The sequence below is a fragment of the Hyperoodon ampullatus genome (genome assembly GCF_949752795.1).
Source record: "Hyperoodon ampullatus genome assembly, chromosome: 12".
Taxonomy (NCBI): domain Eukaryota; kingdom Metazoa; phylum Chordata; class Mammalia; order Artiodactyla; family Ziphiidae; genus Hyperoodon; species Hyperoodon ampullatus.
Genome location: NC_136925.1, coordinates 41,358,382 through 41,364,616, shown reverse-complemented (window position 1 = coordinate 41,364,616; position 6,235 = coordinate 41,358,382).

Sequence of the window (6,235 nt, the reverse complement as noted above, 5' to 3'; positions counted from 1 at the left end):
CCACCTAAATGGAGATTCTTGCTATTTCTATAGCAATTCACCTGGAACTCTTTCAAAAAAGATCTGCTTAGAAGGCTACATCCTTGTTACTTAGTATATTCCCACAGCTCTTAGCTCAAAGATGACCTTCGTCCGTTACATCTTTCCTAACCTCCCTGGGTAAGAGGCTCTTGCAGAACGTCACTATCAGATCACTGTTTTTTGTTTTTAAATACAGCAGGTTCTTATTAGTTATCTATTTTATACATATCAGTGTATACGTGTCAATCCCAATCTCCCAGTTCATCCCACCACCACCCCCATCCCACTTTCCCCGCCTGGTGTCCATACGTTTGTTCTCTACAGCAGATCACCTTTTATAATCTACTTCCTCTACTAGAATGAGATCCTAGGAGGGACAGTGATTATGTCTTACTCATTTCTATATTCTCAGCATCTAGCACTATGTCCTGCATTGAATTCACACCCAGCATTTTTAACTATTCATGTAGTTTTACCTAGTTAGTATAGTGAGCACATTTCCTTTAAAATTTTAATGTACTTGCATAGACATTATGACCAGATTAACTGGGACCCTAATTTTTTACATCTAGGTTGTTTCTACAAGTGACTCTGTATATGGCTATCTACCTACATATTCCCTCAAGTTAAAAATGCACTGCCAGATCATCCTTCTGAGGAACTATTTTCCAAGTTACCATCATTGAATTGGTATATATTTCCATAAAAGCTTCACCAGCATTAGATTTCATTATTTTCCCTTATTTTGCAGGCTTTTAATCCTTGCAAAATATTGAGGGCTGGTTGGGGAAAAAGTTGACTGGGAGATACCATGAGCCTGTGTGGAGCATCAGGGTGAAGGACATCACAGGGTTAATGAAGGCGGCGAACTTCCAGGGTTCACCTCAACCTTACTACTAAAATGCTAAAACTGAAGTCAAAAGAAGCAAATGTACTACCAAGAATGGGGAACTAATTCTTGAATTGTAAATAAAGTAGGTGAAATAACTGAATCCCCAAGTTTTAGGTAGCTATAAAAGGGAGACTTATTTGGAAAAGAAGGTTTAGCTGAGAGGCTGCATAGTCATTAAGAAAATGAGCCAGAGTTTTGAATCTAGACATTTCTACTTGTGCAACCTTGGGCAAGTTACTTTAAACAGGAATTTGGGGAATGTGTTTCAGTCTTAAGTTTCCATTAACTAAATCCTCCTCCCCAAGGACAGGAATAGTATGTTATCAGAATAAAGGAGACAAACCATATGGTCATTTCAGTGGATGCAAAAAGTGGGTGGGGGGGACAGGGGGAAGGAGTCTGCCAAAATTCAGTACCCATTTATGAGAAAAACAGAGCAAACTAAACAGAAGTAGACTATGTAAAAGGTATCCATCTAGGCATCTACATAAAACCAATAGCATTTTTCTTATTTAATAAATATTTATTTAATACAAATACATTTTTAAAAATTTAGTTGGAGTAAAATTGCTTTACAATGTTGTGTTAGTTTCTGCTGTACAATGAAGTGAATCAGCTATATGTATACCTATATCCCCTCACTCTTGGGCCTCCCTCCCACCTCCCCCCATCCCACCCATCTAGGTTGTCACAGAGCACCACACAGAGCTGAGCTCCCTGTGCTATACAGCAGGTTCCCACTAGCTACCAATAGCATTCTTGATGGACTGCTCTTTTCTTCCTAAAATTGGGATGAGCATGCCTTAACAGAAGACCAGGATAAGGCTGAGGTGAGGAAAGCCCCTAGGGAGCAAAATGCAAGGATGCACTCACTCCCAGATGCCCACTTACATCACCCTGACACTACCTCCTTGAATTTTGCTCCCTAGGTTGTCTTCCCAACCTCATCTTAGTAGGCCTGCTCTTACCACTTATACTCAACATGTATTAGAGGTCCTAACAGGGCAATAGAGAAGAAAATAAAAAAATTGTAAAACCAGTGAGCTTAAGCAAGGTCTCATGATACAAGAAAAAAAAATTTTTTTAATTGTGTAAGTTAGCAATTGGAAAAAAAAACAATCCCATTGATAGGTTTTTAGCATCAAGAAACCTAAAATAGTTATGACATAATCAAAATCACACATTACACAAAATATTGCTGAGAAAAATTAAAGATGACAGATGGATTCAACTCAATGCTAATTAATCATAATGCCCATCAGGCTTTTAAAAAATAGAAATCAACAGGCTTACTTTAATATTTACACAGAAATACAAAGTACACGAAATAGTCAAAGCAATAAGCAGACCTACACTTATATAGTCAACCTAATTTATTAAAAGGCACCAAAGTAATTAAATGGAAAAAGCACAAATGGTGTTGGATTAACTGATCATATGGATAAAAATGAACCTCGATCCCTACTTTGTATCACTTAGAAAAATTTGAGATGGATCATAGATGTAAAAGCCAAAAATTATAAACTTTTACAAGAAAACAATACCATCACAATGTGGAGGAAGGCAGATTTATCCACAGAAAAGATCCATTAAAAAAGTTGATAAATTAAGACTGTTGAAATTAAGAACTTCTACTCATCAAAACACTTAGAAAAATGAAGAAGACAGACTAGAAGATATCTGCAAAATACTAGACCAAAAAATTGTATCCAAAATATATAAAAGTCCTGTATCTCATTAATAAAAAGCCAACCTAATTTTAAAATATACAAAACTTATTTTCATTCAAATATAGTAATGGCTAATTGACACAGAGCATGTTCATTAGAGAAATGTAGATTAATACAAGATACTATTACATACTCAGAAGCCACAATGCTTATATGCAAATGTTCATAGCAGCTTTATTCATATTTTCCCAAAACTGGAAACAAAATGTTCATTAACAGAATAGCTAAACAAATTGTGGTACATTCATACAATGGAATACTACTCAGCAATAAGAAATACATGGTTCAACCTCTCAAAACTTTATACTAATGAAAGCATTAAGTGATTCAATTTAGTTTCAGAGCTGGGGGGGGGAGGGAAACCCTAGTCTATGGTGAAATAATATGGATAGTAGTTAAACTACCAACTAAAGTAGGGGTAGTGCTTTGTCACTTAGGTAGGGGTATAAGGGAACCTTCCCTTGTCCTGATATGGCTGTGGGCTGAAAGTATCCATTTTCAAAATTGTAGTTAAAATTTGTGTATTTCAATTTTTTTAATAAACCTTACCTAATAAGAGGTGTGCATAGTGGACAGATGAATGTACCAAAGCAGAACTGAGGACTATCAAAGCTAGGGTGTGAAGGTTCAAGGTACAATTTTTTTAATATACATCCAATTAAGATGTTTAATTACAAATCTCGACCTATTTTTATGGGCTCCTAGCTCACATATCCAACAGCATATTGGACATCTCTTGACTCTGCCAATGGTTTTCTTCCAATCTTAGTCACATAACAGATATCTCTATGACCCTGCCTCAATTTCATCCTAGGTTTCTGGTTTCAACAACTCAGGAAAATGCTAGATTGCAAGAAGTAGTCTGAAGAGGGTTCAGTCTGGGGTAAGAATGGACACTTGTCATCTTGTGAAGGACTAATAAAGTAGACACTAAGGAGCAAACACAAGTGGGAAGAAACTAGAAAAGTAAAACAAACTGATGGTGATCAACAGTGGACATGCTTGCAGTGAACTCAGAAAGTCTCTGAAGGTAGGAATGGGTGGATAGAATCCAAAGGACCAATACTTCTTCCATTATGACAAAAAGGGTAGATGAGAATGTCAAGTTTGAAGGTGGGTAGCCAGGAAATGGTGAGTTATCTGGCTAGGACAATAAAAGCCTTTTATCTTTCATAGTGTGATATCACATTTACCATATTTTTCAGATTATGTCCCTGAATCTGATTAACACCAAGTGTCTGCCAAACTCAGTTACCTGTTCATGTAAAAGAATCTGGTGCTGTAAGTATTGCACACATATGTAACAACCTGCTTTTCTACGATCAACCCTTTTTAACTCAGATGATGAGATATGTACCTGCATGGCACAATGATCAAAAGCTTGTAACTCTGTTCTAGTTAATAGAAATAACCATGAGTTAAACTCTGCTCCCACCCCACCATCAAGAGCCTATTTCATAATAAATGTTAGACTATTCCACCTTCAAACTTTTCACTTTTCTAGCTCCAAACTCTAGCATTCTTATTCTTACTACTTACACCCTTCCTGGTATATAGCCCGGATGATTTCCTTTGAGCTTCAGGTATGAAGCCACTAACAAAAAAGTGTTTAAATCTGTTCTCCCAGAAGCTTAGAGATCTTATCTTTATGACAACTCCCATAAATCTTAAAAAATGATCATTAAATATTGATTTACTCAATTAATTATAAAAACTTTAGATGTCTAGTATTTGGTCATGTATACAATTTTAAAAAATACATCAACAGAAAACTTTCTGAATGTCACTAGACAATGAATTAGGCAAACCTTTATTGAAGCTTAAATTGTGGTACAGAAATACATTTCAACTGATTTAAGTTCAACACCATGAAGAGAGAAATTATGGCACCAAAATTTTCCCTCCTCTATCATACACACTAGGATTAATTTAGATTACTATTCAATCTATAGTTTTTATTTTTCTAGGCTTTGTTCCATACAAATTTGTGGAGTTTCTCAACATTAAATAGAAATCTTAAATCTATTGGGCTGGGGCAGGGATCAGACCTCAAGCCAATAAATGTTCATCAAATCTACTGGGACACTGTTCAAGAACAAAATCCACTTTGAGCATTGGTCCTCATAATAGCACCAAAACATTAGGTACTGTGCACTAATTACAGAATCGGACTGATCCATTGATTGAAAGCTTCTTCAATGAAGCTCTGAATCAACATGTTTAAAAGTCAAAAGTGTTCCAACCACTTGATTTCAAACCAAGTAGAATTTATGTTTAGAAACACTAAAAAAAAGTGTTTCATTTATAAATACGGAAGGAACAAAAACATCACTGCATCAATCCAGAAAGAATCAAAAATTGTTTGAGGACAAGAAAAAATACAAAACTGAGTCAACTTTGCTGTTTTCTCAGCTGCTTAAATAAATGTCCGTATTAGCAAATACAGCTAAAAGATGCCAACTCTTTTAAGCCTGTATTTCTAGTCATTTCCCATTGACCATTTTGGAATTTTGTATGTTATGTTTTATGGATAGCACTCTGCTTCACTATGTAGTATGTCTGAATAACCTGAACAGTCCTTGTTCATCACTTGATGTTACTCCATATGGAGAAAGAAAATACCAGTGAGAGGAACCGTCAGAACACTATCACATGCATCACAAAGTCACAGAACTTTTTAAGTCACAAAGATGGCAAAGACATCGATTCTGCTTTGAACGAAAGTTTATGGCATATCATTAATAGAAATTAGTGGAAATGGCTATCAAAGTAAAAGTTGAGGTGAATCATCTGAGCTGACTTAACTTGTTGAATCCAACACAACCTTTATCTTAAATCTCCTTGCTAACAAACTTAGTGATTATTTTTTTATACTACTACTTAGCAAGTTAATAAAGACATGGTACCCATGAGAAGCTAATCTCATTTAATGGGGGGCACAGAATGGCATACAGTTTCCATACAGTTCTGCCAATATTCCCTAGTATCAATCTACACCTTCTTCGCTAATCAACACCAGCTTATTCCAAAAGAGCTCATGGTAACGAAAAATGCCAAACTCCCTTGACCTTAAAAGAAAATTAAGCCCAGGGTCCACCCCCACCCCCGTTCCCCCTCTGGGGTAATAAGGTTAGTGTAAACCCACAGTGTAACAGTGTATTGCTTTATGGAGGGGGTGTGGTTGGGAGGGAGACACCATGGTGAGGAATGAATCAAAGTCACACTAGTATAGGAAGCAGTGAGATAGTAATACACAAAATGGATAACTGCAGTCATTTTCGTAGAGGACTCGACTCGTGGAAGAAGAACTTTGATTGGTGCTGCAAAAACATCTGTATGAAGTAGAAATTGGTTTCAATAACATTAGTAAAGAATATGTTCTAGAAAGTGGAGGTAACTGGATGCAAAATCCTGGTAGCAATTTAATCGAACAGTCCCAGATGGCTAGGCTGAGGCCAACACCTAATGAGGACGAAAGCCTTGTCTGTGGGGAATTTTGGATGATACCTGGAGAAATATTACACTGTGCATAAACCAAATTGAGTTGTTTTCACAAGTGTTGTAAAGTTTCATACAGTAAAAGGTTTTTTCT